Below are 16,107 nucleotides of genomic sequence, written 5' to 3' on the forward strand. Positions count from 1 at the left end.
TTGGCCATCTGTATATCTTCCTTGGAGAAATGTCTATTCAGGTCTTTTGCCCACTTTTCCATTGATTGATTGGCTTTTTTGCTGTTGAGTTGTGTCAGTTGCTTATATATTCTAGAGATTAAGCCCTTGTCAGTTGCATCATTTGAAACTATTTTCTCCCATTCTGTAAGTTGTCTTTTTGTTTTCTTTTGGGTTTCCTTTGCTGTGCAAAAGCTTTTCAGTTTGATGAGGTCCCATGGGTTTATTTTTGCTCTAATTTCTATTGCTTTGGGAGACTGACCTGAGAAAATATTCATGGTGTTGATGTCAGAGAGTGTTTTGCCTATGTTTCCTTCTAGGAGTTTGATGGTGTCCTGTCATATATTTAAGTCTTTCAGCCATTTGGAGTTTATTTTTGTGCGTGGTGTGAGGGTGTGTTCTAGTTTCATTGCTTTGCATGCAGCTGTCCAGGTTTCCCAGCAATGCTTGCTGAATAGACTTTCCTTTTCCCATTTTATGTTCTTGCCTCCCTTGTCAAAGACTACTTGACCATAGGTGTCAGGGTTTATTTCCGGATTCTCTATTCTGTTCCATTGGTCTGTCTGTCTGTTTTGATACCAGTACCACACTGTTTGGATGACTGTGGCTTTATAGTATTTCTTGAAGTCTGGGAGAGTTATGCCTCCTGCTTGGTTTTTGTTTCTCAGGATTGCTTTGGCGATTCTGGGTCTTTTGTGGCTCCATATAAATGTTTGGATTGTTTGTTCTAGTTCTGTGAAAAATGTCATGGGTAATTTGATAGGGATTGCAATGAATCTGTAGATTGCTTTGGGTAGGATGGCCATTTTCACAATATTGATTTTTCCAATCCAGGAACATGGAATATCTTTCCATTTCTTTACATCTTCTTTGATTTCTTTGATTAAAGTTTTATAGTTCTCAGCATATAGGTCCTTTACCTCTTTGGTCAGGTGTATTCCGAGGTATTTGATTTTGTGAGGTACAATTTTAAAAGGTATCGTATTTTTGTATTCCTTTTCTAATGTTTCATTGCTGGTATACAGAAATGCAACTGATTTCTGAATGTTAATCTTATATCCTGCCACTTTGCTGAATTTATTAATCAGTTCAAGGAGTTTTGGGGTTGAGTCCTTAGGGTTTTCTATGTATAGTATCATGTCATCTGCATACAGTGACAGTTTGATCTCTTCTCTTCCTATATGGATGCCTTTTATTTCTTTTGTTTGTCTAATTGCTGTGGCTAGGACTTCCAAAACTATGTTGAAGAGCAGTGGTGAGAGTGGGCATCCCTGTCTTGTTCCAGATTTGAGTGAGAAGGCTTTCAGTTTTTCCCCATTGAGTATTATATTTGCTGTGGGTTTATCATAAATGGCTTTGATTATATTCAGGAATGTTCCCTCTATACCCACTTTGGCGAGGGTCTTGATCATGAATGGATGTTGAACTTTGTCAAATGCTTTTTCTGCGTCTATTGAGATGATCATGTGATTTTTGACCTTTTTTTTTGTTAATGTGGTGTGTGATGCTGATTGATTTGCGTATGTTGAACCATCCTTGTGAACCTGGGATGAACCCAACCTGGTCATGGTGTATAATTTTTTTGATATGTTGTTGGATTCGGTTGGCTAAGATTTTGTTGAGAATTTTTGCATCTACATTCATCAATGATATTGGGCGATAGTTTTCTTTTTTGGTTGTATCTCTGTCTGGTTTTGGAATGAGGGTGATGGTGGCCTCATAGAATGTCTTTGGGAGTATTCCTTCTTCTTCAACCTTTTGAAAGAGTTTAAGGAGGATGGGCACCAATTCCTCTTTATATGTTTGATAGAATTCACCTGTGAAGCCATCTGGTCCTGGGCTTTTATTTGTAGGGAGTGATTTTATGACCTGTTCAATTTCATTTCTAGTGATCGGTCTGTTCAGTTGGTCTGTTTCTGCTTGATTCAGTTTTGGCAAGCTGTAAGATTCTAGAAAATTGTCCATTTCTTCCAGATTGTCAAACTTGTTGCCATACAGTTGTTCATGGTATTCTCTTATGGTTTTTTGTATTTCTGCTGTATCCGTTGTGATTTCTCCTTTTTCATTTATAATTTTGGTGATTTGGGTTCTTTCTCTCCTCTTTTTAGTGAGTCTGGCCAGGGGTTTGTCAATTTTGTTCACCTTTTCAAAGAACCAGCTCTTGGTTTTATTAATTTTCTCTATTGTTTTTTGAGTCTCTATTTTATTGATTTCTTCTTTGATCTTTATAATTTCCTTCCTTCTGCTGACTTTAGGACTTCTTTGTTCTTCTTTTTCTAATTCGTTTAGGTGGAGGGTTAAGTTGTCAATTTGGGATCTTTCTTCTTTTTTGAGAAAGGCCTGGATTGCTATAAATTTCCCTCTGACCACTACTTTCACAGCATCCCATAGATTTTGAGAGGTTGTGTCTTCATTATCATTTGTTTCAAGGTAGTTTTTAATCTCCTTCTTGATTTCCTCATTGATCCATTGGTTTTTTAGTAGCATGTTGTTGAGTCTCCATGGAGTAGGTTTTTTCTCTTTCCTTTTCCCATGGTTGATTTCTAATTTCATGGCATTGTGGTCAGAGATGATACTTGAGATAATTTCTACGCTCCTAAATTTATTGAGATTCTCTTTGTGTCCCAGTATGTGGTCGATTCTTGAGAATGTTCCATGAGCATTTGAGCAGAATGTGTATTCTTATTTTTTTGGATGTAGTGTCCTGAAGATATCAATTAAGTCTAACTTTTCTATTGTTTCCTTTAGGATCTCTGTTGCTTTATTGGTTTTCTGTCTAGAGGATCTGTCCATTGATTTGAGGGGGGTATTAAGGTCTCCTACTATGATTGTATTCTCATCAATATCTCCCTTTATGTCTGTTAATATTTGATGTATGTATCTGGGTGCTCCTATATTTGGGGCATATATGTTGACAATAGTAACATCCTCTCCTTGGATGGATCCCTTAATCATTAAGTAGTGTCCTTCTTTGTCTTTCTTTATGTCTTTTGTTTTAAAGTCTATTTTGTCTGATATGAGCGTTGCGACTCCTGCTTTTCTGTCATGTCTATTGGCGTGAAGTATTTTTCCCCACCCTTTCACTTTCAATCTATATGTATCTTTTGTCCTAAGGTGAGTTTCTTGTAGGCAGCATATTGAAGGTTTTTGCCTTTTTATCCACTCAGCCACCCTGTGTCTTTTGCTTGGGGCATTCAGTCCATTGACATTTAAGGTGATAATTGATAGATGATTATTTATTGCCATTTGAACCTCGTGTTCCAGTTGATTCTATGGTTCTCCATTCTTCCTTTCTTTTTTTTTTTTTTTTTTGGTTGGATGGTCTCCTGTTATTATCTGCTTGAGTGTATTTTTTTTTTTCATTTTTTGCAGATGCAATATTTGGTTTTGGCTTGTGGTTGCCCTGTTTTTTAAGTATGGTAACCCCTTCCCATAATTGTGTGTTTTAACCTGATGGTCCTGTAAGTTCAAACACTTCATTACTATATTAAAATTAAGAAGAGAGACATACATATAAACAAAAAGGGTTATTTACCTCCTGACATCCCTTGCCCACATTTTATGGTTTTGATGACTCTTTTTTATTTTTTTCTTTTTAATTTTATTTTGTTTGAAGCATGTTCATGATTAAATCTGTATGCTGGCTTATTTGAGTGACTGCTCTCTGATTGCAGTTTCCTCAGTCCTTTCTTTTTGGTTTAGAGAAGCCCTTTCAATATTTCCTTTAACCTGGGTTTTGTGTTGCTGTATTCTTTAAGTTTTTGTTTGTTGGGAAAAATTTTTATTTCCCCTTCTCTTTTAAATGATATTCTTGCTGGATAGAGTATTCTAGGTTGCATATTTTTTCCTTTGAGCACTTTAAATATCTCTTGCCATTCCCTCCTGGCCTGTAGCGTTTCTGTAGAGAAATCAGCTGATATTCTTATGGGGGTTCCCTTGTAGGTAACATTCTGTTTTTCTCTTGCTGCCTTTAGGATCCTCTCTTTGTCACTAACTTTTGCCATTTTTATTACAATGTGTCTTGGTGTGGGTCTGTTTGGGTTCAGTTTGTTTGGGGCCCTCTGTGCTTCTTGTATCTTGAACCCAGTATCCTTTAGATTTGGGAAGTTTCCAGCAATAATTTCTTCAAATATATTTTCCATTCCCTTATCTTTTTCTACTCCTTCTGGAATTCCTATTATGCGTAGATTGGCCCGCTTTATATTATCCCATAGGTCTCTTATATTGCTTTCCAGTTTTTTGATTCGGTTTTCTGTCTGTTGACCAGATTGAATGATTTCCATTATTCTATCTTCCATATCACTGATTCGTTCTTCTGCATTATTCATTCTGGTTTTTACTGCCCCTAGTTCAGTTTGCATCTCTGCAAATGAAAGTTCTAGTTTTTCTTGGCTCCTCCTTATATTTTCTAGTTCCTTTCTGAGGGTATCTGCATTATTGTTCATATCTTCTCTTAATTCCTTCAGTATTTTCACTATTTCACTTTTGAACTCCAGGTCTGTCTGACTGCAGAGATCTGTTTCATTGTTGAGAGTTTTAGGTGAGTTCTCCTGTTGGTTTGACTGGGGGTGGTTTCTCAGCTTCTTCATCTTGCTTGTTGTTTTCTTTCTCCTGAGGGAGTTGTACTCTCCGTGATCGGGCAGTGTTTGCCTTGTCACTGCCGTGGAATATTTCCTGAGGGCTGGCGTTGTTGGTCAATCTTTTTTGAGGCAGTGTGGCTTTTCTGGAGTGTTGATGGGGCTAACAGTGTTTCTTTGAAGCAAAGGAGGACTTCCTGAGGGCAGACAGGACTGGGAGGTCCACACCACGATGGTAGCAGAAATCTGCCAATTTTTTAATTGGGTTGTTTTATTTTGTTTTTGTTTTATGAGTTGTTTGTATATTTTGGAAATTAAAGCTTTGTCAGTTGAGTCATTTGTAAAAATTTTCTCCCATTTTGTGGTTGTATTTTTTTTAATGTTCTCCTTTGCTGTGCAAAAGTTTCTGAGTTTAATTATGTCCCATTGGTTTATTTGTGTCTTTATTTTCTTTATTCTTGGAGGTGGTTCAAAGAAGATGTTGCTGTGATTTATGTCAAAGAGCATTCTGCTTCTGTTTTCCTCTAGTTTTATAGTATCTGGACTTACATTTAGGCCTTTAATCTATTTTGAGTTTATTTTTGCATATGGCATTAGAAAATATGATGATTTCATTCCCTTACATGCAGTTGTCTAGTTTTCCCAGCACCATTTATTGAAGATACTATCTCTTAACACTCTATGTTCTTGCCTCCTTTGTCATAGATTAATTGACCATAGGTATTTGGGTTTACTAATGGGCTTTCTCTCCTGTTCCATTGATGCATATTTCTTTTTTGTACCAGTATATCATACCATTTTGATGACTGTAGCTTTGTAGTAGAGTCTGAAGTCAGGGAAACTGATTCCTCCAGTCCCTTTTTTTTTCTTTTCAATATTTCTTGGGTTATTTGAGGTCTTTTGTGTTTCCATATAAATTTTAAAATATTTGGTTCTAGTTCTGTAAAGAGTGTCACTTGTAATTTGATAGGGATTGCATTGAATCTCTAGACTGCCTTAGGTAGTATTGTCATTTTGACTATATTGATTCTTTCAATCCAAGAGCATGGTGTATTTTTACATCAATTTTTGTCTTTGATTTCTTTTATCAGTGTCTTAGTTTTCAGAGTACAAGTTATTGTCTCTTTGGGTAGGTTTATTCCTAGGTATTTTGTTCCTTTTGATGCAATGGTAAATGGGACTGTTTCCCTAATTTCTCTTTCTGCTCTTTCATTGTTAGTATATAGAAATACAATCAATTTCTCTGTATTAATTTTGTATCTTGTGACTTTACCAAATTCATTGATGAGTTCTAATACTTTTCTGGTATGTCTTTAGGATTTTCTAGGTATAGAATCATGTCATTCATCTGCCAACAGTTTTAATTTTTATTTTTCAGTTTGAATTCCTTTATTTTTCTCCTCTGCCATGGCTAGGACTTCCAAGACTATGCTGATTAACATTGGTGAAAGAGGACATCCTTGTCTTGTTCCTGATCTTAGGGGAAATGCTTTCAGTTTTTCACCACTGAGAATGATGTTAGCTGTGTGTTTGTCATAAATGACTTTTATAATATTCAGGTAGTTGCCATCTATGCCCACCCTCTGGAGAGTTTTTGTCAGGAATGGGTGTTGAATTTTGTCAAAAGCTTTTTTCTGCATCTATTGAGATGATCATATAGTTTTTATTTTTTATTTGTTGAAGTTGTGTATCACAATGATAGATTTGAAGATACAGAAGAATGCTTGCATCCCTGGGATAAATCCTACTTGATCATGGTGTATGATCTTTTTAATGTATATTGGTATGTGCTTTGCTAATATTTTGTTGAGGATTTTTGCACCTATGTTCATCAGGGATATTGGCCTGTAATTTTCTTTTTTTTTGTGGTATCTTTGTCTGGCTTTGGTATCAAGGTAATGGTGGCTTCATAGAATGAGCTTGGGAACATTCCTTCCTCTGCAATTTTCTGGAAAACTTTCAGAAGAATATGTGTTAACTCTTCTCTGAATGTTTGCTGGAACTCAGCTTTGAAGCTGTCAGGTCCTGGATGTTTGTTTTTTGGAAGTTTTTTAATCACATTTTCAAATTCAGCACTTGGAATTGGTCTATTCATATTTTCTGTATCTTCTAGCTTTCGTCTTGGTAGGTTGTACCTTTGTAAGAATCTGTCCATTTCTTCTAGGTTGTCCATTTTATTGGCATGGTATTCTCATAGTATTCTCTCATGATCTTTTGGTCTAATGTATCATTAAAGTCTGTTTCCTTGTTGATGTTCTGTCTGGATGATCTATCTATTGCTGTAAGTGGTGTGTTAATGTCCCCATTATTATTGTTACTGGCAATTTCTCCTTTTATGGTTGTTAGTAGTTGCCTTATATATTGTGCTGCTCCTATGTTGGATGCTTATATATTTATAATAGTTATTTCTTCTTCTTGTATCGATCCTTTGATCATTATGTAATGTCCTTGGTTTCTTGTGAACCTTGTTTATTTTAAAATCTATTTTGTCTGATATCAGTATTGCTACTGCTGCTTTTCTACAATTACCATTTGTATGTAATATCTTCTTCCACCCCCTCACTTTAAGTCTGTATGTGTCCTTAAATCAGAAGGGGATCTCATGTAGACCGCATATATATGAGTCTTGTCAAATTCATTAGCCAATCTTTGTCTCTTAGTTGGAGTGTTTAATCCATTTACATTCAATGTAATTATAGATAATTATGTACTTATTGTTATTTACTTAAAAAAATTTGGGGGGATTGCTATTTTGGGTCTTTTTTCTTCCCTTCCTCTTTCTGTTGTCTTCTCTTGTGATTGCTGACCATCTTTAGTGTTATGTCTGGCTTGCTTTTTCTTTCTTTTCTTTCTTTTTTTTTTTTTAAGGGCCACACCTGCGGCACATGGAGGTTCCCAGGCTAGGGGTCCAATTGGAGCTGTAGCAGCTGACTTATGCCATAGCCACATCAATGCCAGATCCAAGCCACATCTGCTACCAACACCACAGCTCACGGCAATGCTGGATCCTTAACCCACTGAGCAAGGCCAGGGATAAAAGTCACAACCTCATGGTTCCTAGTCAGATTCATTTCTGCTGCACCACAATGGGAACTCCTTCTTTTTCTTTTTCATGTGTGTGACCATTATAGTTATTTGATTTGTGGTTCCCCTTATATTCTGATATATCCATCTATATGTGTGCAAAATTTATGTGCTTACTGGTGTTTTAGTTTGAAATGCATTTTCAATGTTCTGTATTTTTCCTCTACTCTTCTCATGTTTGCTAGTTTAGATATACTTGTCATTGGGTGATTTCTTACTTTAAAATTTTTTTTTCCTTTACCAGTAAGGTTTTTCATTTTTAATATTTTTGTTTCTAATTGTGCCTTTTCCTTTTCTGCTTAGAGAGATTCCTTTAGTAGTTGATGTAAAGCTGGTTTGAAGGTGTGACTTCTCTTTGCTTTTTCTTTTCTATAAAGCTTTTGACCTCTTCATCAAATCTGAATGAGAGCTTTGTTGGGTAGTGTATTCTTGGTTCGAGGTTCCTCCTCTTCATCACCTCAAATATATTTTGCCACTTATTTCTGGCTTGCAGAATTTCTGCTGAAAGATCAGCTGTTATCCTTATGGGGAATCCCTTATATACAATTTGTTTCTTTTCCCTTTCGCCTCTTAATATTTTTCTTTGAATTTTTGTCATTTTGATTAGTATGCATCTTGCTGTATTTCTTCATGGATTTACTTTGTATGGAATTATCTGTGCTCTTTCCCCATGAGTGAGTTTCCTTTCCCATATTTGGGAAATTTTCACTTATAATCTCTTCAAATATTTTCTCTGGCCCTTTCTCTCTTTCTTCTCCTTCTGGAGTCCTGATGATGTGAATGTTGGTACATTTAAAGTTGTTCCAGAGGTCTCTTAGACTCTCCTCAGTTTTTCTTCATTCTTTTTTCTTTATTCTTTTCTGTAGCAGTGATTTCTACCACTCTGTTTTCTGCCTCACTTATGTATTCTTCTGCTTCTGTTAGTCTGCTGAGTTTGCCTCTCCACCCATGAAAACTCAACCCTGCTATTGAGTGATTGCAGCTGAAGCCTCCATACTCTCAGCTATGGCTGAGGTGGAGCCTCAACTCAATGTGTGGGGCTAGGTAGAATAGAACCCAGCCTTCTTATCTGTTCTTGCCTGACACAGATCTTCTGCAATTTTAAGCAGGGATGGATGAAAAATTCTGGTGGCCTGTCCCTCTTAGGGGAATACTCTAGTGTTTTTACTGGCTGCTTTAAGAATGGGAAGCCCTGTGATCTTATTTCACATGCAAAAGTAGAAACTTTGCCAAACTGAGCTTATGGGTAAATGGAGAAAGTCATGGCTCAAATAGCACAATTTTGCTTACTGTTCTTACCAAGATTTAGTAGACTTACTTGAGTAATTGTTTTGTCATTCATTGTATCCCATAAGGACCATTTCCTGAAGCATAAACATTGTGGTAATTTATAATTTTCACCAATTATAGCTGTTTAAATTGAAAGAATGTCTATGAATATCTTAATGTCATCATTCCAGAAATAGTTGTGAAGTTTTCATAAGATTTAAAAACATGTTCAAACTTTGTACTTGAGTGAAGGACATTTGTTGATTTTTAAACTTTGCATAAAAAGATTTCTGCTTTTTTAAATTGTTACATCCAAAATTGCTGATAAGCTGTCAATTCTATACCAGATGGAGTGTCAGAAGATGACTCACCTGGAAATGTTTCTTATCTTCCTGTGTTTACTCTTTCAGCTTTCCTCTTAGTTCTTTGGGAAGAGATAAGTGTAATTCCACAGAAGCTTCTATATCCCTAGGATGAAGGATACGAATGATCTCCAATGAATGTATAAAATATTGGTGTGATGCTATCTTAGCTTCTGAGAAATGAGCACAATATTATGTTATTCAGTTATTTTATTAAAGTTTAAACAGTTGACTCTATAGTACTATATCCAATCATTATATTATTCCCAAAATAAATATATAAAAATAACATCTTCTATTTTATTGGAATCCTATTCATAAAATTTAATGAAAAACTCTTTGTATCTCCAGTAGAGCAGACTGATAAGGTATAATTTTGTACTAACTATGAACTCAGAAGATATAAATCTAACTATATAATTACACAGGTTGGTGAAGTGAAGTTCACAAAGATGAATTATTTTGCCCAAAGTGGCATAACTAGTTAATAAGTGAAAATATGAGCTTGTGAATCTCAGTTGTGGTCTCTTGCCACTTCATCACCCTCCTTTACCAAAATGCAGAACTACTTCTTCTTCTTTGGATTGTTTCCATGTCTTGGCTATTGTGAATAGTAATGCAATGAACATGTGGGTGCATGTGTCTTTTTTAAGGAAAGTTTTATCTGGATATATGCCCAAGAGCGGGACTTCTGGGTCATATGGTAGTTCTATGTATAGTTTTCTAAGATATCTCCATACTGTTCTGCATTGTGGTTGTACCAGCTTACCATCCCACCAACAGTGTAGGAGAGTTCCCTTTTCTCCACACCCCAGCTTGCATTTGTTATTTGTAGAGTTATTAATGATGGCCATTCTGACTGGTGTGAGGTGGTATCTCATGGTAGTTTTGATTGGCATTTATTTTAAATTGCGTTTACACAATTTCAAATTATCTAATGTAATTATATATGTATACATGTATATATATATACAGTATATATATATACATAGTATGTGTACTATATACATATATACATACATACACACATTTGTTATGCTTTTAAATTACATTTACACATTTTGAAATTATCTAATGTAATTATATATGTGTATACATGTATATATATACAGTATATATACAGTATACAGTACAGTATATATATACAGTATATACAGTACACACACACATACATACACACATTTGTTAATGTTTCTTGATAGCCAAGGCAAGGCATTTTTTGGTCTGTTGATCATGGCACTTAATAGTTATGACTTGAATCAATAAATGCATAAATTTCTATGGATATTTAGAAGATGGATATTAGAAGATGTACTAGAGAAAATGAGTAGGGGAAATTTAACAAATGACAATGGCTCTTGTAAGGCAAATAGAAGGAAAATTAATAGTCAAAAATTATGTATGAATTCAATTTGTGTTTTTTAAATTGTGATTCAACATAACAAAATTTCCTTTTTTCTTTTTAGGGCTGCAGCCTGCAGCACATGGAGGTTCCCAGGTTAGGGGTCCTACCAGAGCTATAGCTGCTGGCCACAACCACAGCCACAACAACAGCAGATTTGAGCCACGTGTGTGACCTACACCACAGCTCAGGGCAACACCAGCTCAGAGCATTGCCAGGGATTGAATCCGCAACCTCATGGTTCCTAGTCAAATTTGTTTCTGCTGAGCCATGATGGGAACTCCCAATCTTCACCTTTTTTAAGTTCACTAGTGTTAAATGTGATCGTATTATTGTAAAACCAATCTCCAGAACATTTTTAACCTCACAAAACTGAACTTCTATATTCATGAAGAAACAAAAATTCATCTCCCCATCGCACTATTTTTCTCATCTCTATTAATTGACTATTCTAAGTACCTAATATAACCAGAGTTATACAGTATTTATCTTATAGTGACTATTTTTTCCACTTAGCATAATGTCCTCAAGTTTCATCCATGTTGTAGGCCTATGTGAGTATGTCCTTTGTTTTTAGGCTGAGTAATATTCTATTGGCTATTGTGAATAATGCTGCTATGAATATGGGTGAACAAATAACACTTTGAGACCCTGCTTTCAATTATTTTGGGAATATACCCAGAAGAGAAATTGCTGGATCAAATTGTATTTTTCACTTTATTGTTTAATATTGAATTAGTATACAGCAATATACTGAACTCTTCTTAATTATAATAATTTCAAGTAAAATATTCTTTTGGATTTTTTTATTAACATAATCATATAATCTGAAAGCTAAATAATATTTTTTTCTTATTTTGCAATTGACATACTTTTTTATGCACATGGATGTGCTAAGATATTCAATGCAATATTGAATAAAATTGGTCATATGCAATATCTTCTTAATATTTTAGGGAATGTTGTCGATATATTAACATAGCTTTATTTTACATATTTTCATTAGTTTACAAAAAAATGTGTTACATGCATATAACCCTTTCTTGCCCTCCTTTCCTCCTTTCTTCCTTCAAGTACAGTATTAAATAGGAATGTAGGAGTGTACAAGTGTAGGAGCAGTAAGTGTAGCTATCTTTGCCTTTTCTTCTCTTTTTGATTTTACAGTGAAAACCTTCACTCATTCATCATTCAGCATGATATTAGACATGTGTTTTAGTTTTTATAGATTCCTTTAATAGTCAAGTATATTCCTTCTATTCCTTGTTTAGTGAGAGTTTTCATTGTGAATGGATGTTGTATTTTTTCAAAATGCCTTTTCTCTGTCAGTTGATATATCTTTTTTTTTTTTTTTTTCTTGAGATGTATGATCTGGTAAACCAAACAGACTGATTTTTCTATCATAGAACCAGATTTACATTCCTAGAATAAACCATATTTGGTTGTGATATATTCCTTAAAAATATTGTTAGATTAAATTTGCTAGCATATGTTGTGGAATTTTGCTTGTATATACATGAGTGATATTAATCTACTATTTTCTTTTTTGTACTTTCTCTGATTTTGGAATGAGGATGAGTTGGCCTCATTAAATGAGTTGCAAAATGTTCTCTTGTTTTCTATTTAATGGAAAGGATTTTGTAAAATTAGTGTTATTTCTTTCAATGTTTGGTAGAATTTACCAGTAAAACCACTTGTGCCTTAGGTTTTCTTCTATGAAGTATTTGTAATTACAATTTCAATTTCTTAGTAGTTATAGGACTATACAGATTAGCTATTTCATCTTAAGTTTTAGTAATTTGTATATTTCAAGGTATTGGTTTATTTTATCTATGCTACCTAAAGTATGTGTGTAGGTTTCTTCATAATATTCTCTCATTTTCTGTCTTTTTTTGTTTGTTTGTTTTTTGGCCACACCAGCAACATGTGGACATTCTTGGGCCAGGGAATGAACCCTAGCCACAGCAGTGATCCATACTGCTGCCGTGACAGCACTGGGTCCTTAACCCTCTATGCCACAAGGGAGCTCCTTACCTCATTTTCTTGATGTTTATGGTGTGTTTAGTTATATCCCATTTTTCATTGCCGATATTGTTAATTCATGTATACTATTTTTGTTGTTGTGGACATCGTGGTGGTCAGTCTTCCTAAACATTAAGCAGAGCATTGATCTCTTCAAATAAGCATTATTGGCTATTTTTTTAAACTATAATTCTGCTTTCAATTATTTTGATTTAAAATTGTGTACTTTATTTTGCTCATATTTTTGGCTTTTTTTAAAAAAAGATTAGCTTTTGATGTGACACTCTTCTTCAAATCAGTGTGAGTTGAGGAATTCATAAAAATTTTATGAGGTTGCTTCCCTGAGTTCTTCCCTTTCTTTGATCTCTGCAGTAATTTTTGGTTCCCTATGGTTCTATTTTTCACTCTTCCAATCATAAACATGGGAGTTGTTTTAGTTAGTTTGCTCTGCCCTGAACCTCAGCAAGTAAAACCACATTCAGGGTTAAGGGATAGGCAGTCAGTGAGAAAAGGAAAGCAGCCAATATTGGTTCCATTCTCTTGGAGCCACAACTCCAAATTTTGGAAGAGTTTCCAAAACTTCTCTAAATTTTTGTCCCTGATGTCTCCAGTTTTACCTATTGCTACAACTTCAAATTTCCTTGGAGACTAGAGTCCCAGATAATGGAGAAAATGAAAAACCAACAAACCAACCAGTGCACCATCAATGAACTCTGTACACTTTCTGAGTGTTAGAAGTTCTTTTTCCCATCTCAAAGAAGAAACTTGGAGAAATCTTGGAGAAACATATCTGGTAACCAGAATATGAGCAGACTTAAAAGTTGAATTATATTGAGTATATACTCTAACACACTAATATAGTAAAAATAAGAGAGTCATTTTGGAACTCAGAAAAGAGAATTAAAGAAAAGAAAAAAATGACATCCATGATAAAAGGGTCAAATAAATGTCAAATCTGATAAGTTTTTAAGCAGTTATGACATTAAAAATAACATTCAACTTCTAGTCAATCAAGGACTCTCACACAGGAATCATAGAAGAAGAAATGCAATTCTAGCATATTATATTTCTGAGCATAGATAAATATACAGAAAGTCAAGACAACATAAATACTCTTTATAGGTTTTAAATTTTAGTTTTCATTGATGAATAAAGAACAGAAGTCTTGGCTATAAAGAAAAATTGGACAACTTAGAAATCATAAAAATAAAAATGGATAGAATTAGGAGCCCAGTATGGCAAAGGGATATAGGATCATGAAAGGTGTCAAAAGGGTGGAAAATACATATATGAGTGTTGCTATAAAGGTGTCATCAGATTTATGAAAAAACAGGATAATGCATATAATCACAGAGATAAATATAAACTATCATCAAAGCAGAAAAGTGCAAACTCAACCAGGAAAAATATCTAGTTATTAATATGATGAAAGAGCCCTTGAAACCTAAGATACTCTCTTTAATGGATAATAACAGTGATTAAAATTGCAAAAACAGGTTTTTAGTAACTGAGTAGGACTCAAAATGGATAGCATTTCAACATACAAATAATTGACTCCTAAAACTTAAAACAACATGTAGATACTAAAAAAGAAAACAAAAATAAAACAAAACCCAAAACACTAATTATTTACTAAAGAAAAAAACTCCTGAGGTGAAATAGACTTGAATCTGCAAATAAAAATAGTTCATTTATTACAGTGAAAATTGACAGGAAGAGATGATATCTAACTATGCCAATAAAAATGCTGAATTTCAAATATCAATATAATCTCCATAATCATTTTTACAAGAATAAAACAGAGGATACAAGGGAATGTATAAATGAAACTGTGCTTTTAAAGGTCTCAAATCAATAATATGAGTAGCAATATAACACAGTGACAGGAACAAAGATAGCGCTACCACTATCACTAATAACAAAAAGTTGTTTGATGGGCTCAGAATTTTGAAAAATCCAAGTTTCTGAGATGCTCAACAAATAGAAACTTCAATATGCATATTGATTTCATGAAAAACATTAAGCCTATCTGTCCAAGTTATAGGTGAATAAAAAGAATGGCAAATTGGGAAATTTAAATTTAAAAAAATAGTAAGTAATGATGGCATGCTTCTTAGCTAGGCTAGAAATAAACTTGCACAGGATTTAGAAGGGGGAAGTGAAGCATGAAAATATCCTAGTTCAGGAGCTGCTTCATCTCAAGCATGTTGTCAATCTCAGCTGGAACACACTGTTGGTGACTGATGGTTTCAGGGCCCTCAAGCTCCTCCAAATTCTCCATCCCTTTAGTGCAGAAACTGGCCTTCGATTCTTTCAGCTTCCACCTGATCCCTTGGTTTAGTTTCTTTAATTTCTAGGCATGGTTCCAATGGTGTTCTGTGATATAGTGTACCAGTTTTTCTGCACGTTATATTGAAGTTGGAAGATAGAACTAATCAGAGAAAAATATAGATTCATTTCAGTGGACTTCAGCTCATCCCTGATGTGACTAGTTTGCCTAGCTACTCCTTTCCCATGTTTATCTTTTCTTCCTAATAGCCAGACCTGCTAACTTCAGGACCAGTAAGAGATGCCAGGGTAACAGACATGTAGTGATCCTAACTCAGTCTGACAAGTATATAAGATCATATTAGCATGATAAATCCCTTTTATCACTCTTAGTGGTTCAGCTTCTTTTACCAAACCCTGAAAAATATACTTTTCCTAAAATAGAATGGCAATGTCCTTGTTCCTAAATACAAAAGATATAATAATGGTTTATTTGAAAATAATAAACTGTATTCTAATTCCCAGAGGAAACAAATAGAAACCATAAATGGAAAAGACTTCAGTAGAGAGATCTATATTAAGTTGATTTCCTAAATTTACATAGGGGAAAAGGATGGTATGTAAATAAGAGTGTTAAAAGTAATATTCTAAACCATCAATTCCATGAAGCTTCTGAGGAAGTATAATTTACTCTGCAAAGAAAACATGGGAGATGTCTTTCTGGTGTTTGCACTAGAGCTTAAGGGAGCAGAGAGAATGCCTCAATAACATGATTTGCATGAAGAAAAAATATGATTTAGATTGGTTTACCTTTATATTCTTTAATGGTGGGAAATAAAATCCTCTGGTTTACATTGATGGTGCTTTAGCAAGACAAATTTGTTGTGATATGGCAATGCTTCTCACTAGTAAAAACTCATGCTCTTTTGATTGACAAAGAAACCCCAGAGCTGCTAGTACATGTATGAAGAAACACATCAAAACATCAAGGTGGATACTTTGAAAATACCAACATAATTTTCTCTGAATTTTATAAACTACCTTCCCCCAGTGGAAATGCAATATGCTCATAGAGTAAAAGAAGATATTTTGCTGTTTTATCAGATTT

General features: G+C 34.5%; 1 long non-coding RNA gene across 1 annotated transcript in view; it reads left to right on the plus strand.

The window, feature by feature from the left end:
* The window catches only part of LOC110257287, a 175,161-nt gene that overhangs the window by 65,817 nt on the left and 93,237 nt on the right, over positions 1–16,107 (plus strand). The window lies entirely within an intron of this gene.

The sequence above is a fragment of the Sus scrofa genome, chromosome 16 (genome assembly GCF_000003025.6).
Source record: "Sus scrofa isolate TJ Tabasco breed Duroc chromosome 16, Sscrofa11.1, whole genome shotgun sequence".
Lineage (NCBI taxonomy): Eukaryota > Metazoa > Chordata > Mammalia > Artiodactyla > Suidae > Sus > Sus scrofa.